This window comes from Echinops telfairi, unplaced genomic scaffold, assembly GCF_000313985.2.
Source record: "Echinops telfairi isolate 266 unplaced genomic scaffold, ASM31398v2 ScPeMD7_2;HRSCAF=8, whole genome shotgun sequence".
Classification (NCBI taxonomy): domain Eukaryota; kingdom Metazoa; phylum Chordata; class Mammalia; order Afrosoricida; family Tenrecidae; genus Echinops; species Echinops telfairi.
In genome coordinates, this window is record NW_022103898.1 from 9,784,661 (window position 1) to 9,787,227 (window position 2,567).

Genomic DNA, 2,567 nt, shown 5'->3' on the forward strand with positions numbered 1-2,567 from the left:
CGCAAGATTGAAGTGCGGCCTGCTGGCTCTAGAACTGGGGGGCTGTGGGCCGCTGGAGCCTGGCCTGGGAAGAAGGTGGGGCTAGGTGCTCAGGGGACTTCTTGCCTCTTGAAGTCAAAAGCCAGGATGAGGCTGTTCTCCGATAAGTAACTGATTTTTAAAAAAATGCAGCTCACTCAACTCCAACACTCAAACTCCCTGCCATCGATCCTGCGGGTCTCTGAAAGTGTAAACCTTTATAGGAGTAGAAAGCCTCATCTTTCTGCCTGGGAGCAGGTGGTGGTTTTGAACTGCTGATCTTACGGGTATGCTGCCAGGGATTCTAGGCAACTGTGTCTTTGGAGATTGGGCCACAGAAGGCAGGCGGAGAGAGCATCTCAGAATCCGTAGTGGGTCCCAGCCAGCTACCAGTTCAGTGACCAGATCTGCCTCGATCCATCAATCCATCTGCAACTATTTCCTGACTGCCGAGTTGTGGTCTGCTTAAGGCTTGGTTTGGCTTGAAGATGCTGCGAAATAGCCTGGTGGCATCATGGGAGGTGTGTTGGGCTGGTCACTAGCCACTCTACCAGAAGAAGAGAAGGCTTTCTCCATGAAGATTTACAGCCTTGGAAACCCAGAGGGACCCTGTCCTGTAGGGTCGCCATGATAAATGATCACCTTGACCACAATGGGGCAGGTTTGCTTTGACAACGGGAAAAAAAACCCCAAAACAACCATTGTTCTCATGGCACCTCTGATGTTCGAACGATGAAACAAACAAATCCCACCAGTAAGTCATAGACTGTAGTGAGAGGGGGATTCGTTTTCTAGAGCAATATCAGGGGCAACTGGGGGCTGGGGGCAATAGCTCCAAAATTACCAGAAAACCACACTCACTGCCGCCGACTGGATTCTGACTCATAGCCACCCCATAGGACAGGGTAGAAAGCGACCCTGTAGGTCAGGGCAGAAAGCCTCATCTTCCTTCTCAGGAGCTGCTGGTGGTTTAGAACTGCTGACTTTGCTCTCTGGGGCACAGATCTACTCTGACACATGTAAGGTTGCCAGGGGTTGGAAGTAACTGGGAGGCCACTGGGCTATTAGGGGTGGGGTGACGACCAAGTGAATATGGAGAAGAAGGGAAAGGAGCCGGACAAGAGGAGGCCACGGAACCCAGCATCTGTCTGGGTGTTGGCGCAGAGGAGGAAAACAGACCTGAGCAGACGTTTGAACTGTTGCTAGGTGTTGTCAAGGTGGCTCAGTAGCACCATGGCAACCCTGGGGATATTAGGAACCTCACTGCTGTCAGGTCAATTCCAGACCAGAGTGATTCTATAGGGCCGACTCGAACTGTCCCATGGGGCTCTCAAGGCTGCAATCTCTGTGCAAGCAGACTGCCCCATCTTTCTCCCAGGAAGAACTGGGTGAGGCCAAACCACTGACTATCAAGTAGCCCCTAAGGGCTCACCCAGCACGCAGCAAGGGCTGCTTGGACCCACAAAGAACAGAACAAAGAGTTGCCTGGTCCTGCGCCGTGCTCACCCCATCACGGAGGGCATGTGTGAACCATCTTCCTTTACCTTCACCTGCTGCTTTTCCCAGGGTGGCGCCTTTCTCCAGCGCTGGGTCCCGCTCAGAAACATGTTCAAAGTAAGCGAGACACAGTCAGTCTCTCCCTCCTTCAAAGGAGCATTCTAGAGCGGGTGATGTCATGACTTCCAGTAAGAAAGCCTAGCAGAGGGGCAGATTGAAGGAAAGATAATTAAGTCAGGATTTGTTGTGGGGCTCAATGAAAAAAATGTGTGCAATCTTTGATGTCTAATAATCGCTACATAAATATGTTATTATAGTTTGACATTTGAATAAGACGATCATCCCGTCAGCGATCGTCTAGCAGCAATACACGCTTTAGTGATTGATAGCTATTGGGGGGGAAATCTCTGCTAGTGACAGAGGAGAATAATTAACTTATCCAGAGTAGCAAGTGTAGAATCCAGAAATAGAATATGGGTTTCTCAGCTAGACCCATTCTCCAATGAATAGGTTAGCTATTAATTTCCAGGAGGGCAGTGACGGTCCAGTGGTAGAATTCTTGCTTTCCGTGTGGGAGATGTAGGTTTGATTCCTGGCCACACTACATGTCAGCCACCACCTGTCTGTCAGTACAGGTCTGCATGCTGCCATGATGCATCGTAGGTGCCGCAGAGCTTCCGGACTGAGAAGGACTAGAAATAAAGGCCTGGCAATCCACTTATGAAAGTCCACTAGGGAACGCAACAGTCCTATGTGCAGTCCGACATGGGGTCATCTTGGGCGGCGGCGTGTCCAGTTGGACATGGACTTCCCACACAGGGGGACTAACAACCACAACGCCAATAGTCAGGGAGTCTTCAGGGTGTCAGTCAGTCATTTGAAACTCAGGAACATCCGCCCCAGCACCAGCTACGCGCCTCTCCAGGGCAGTCGGCTCTCTTTGGGCAGGTCAGGCAGGGAAGAGGCCCTGGTTTTACACCCCTCTCTTTGCTGCTGCCAAGAATGCTGTTTCCACTCATTACAGTAGGTCTCTGTCTCTTATTTTGAAGGTT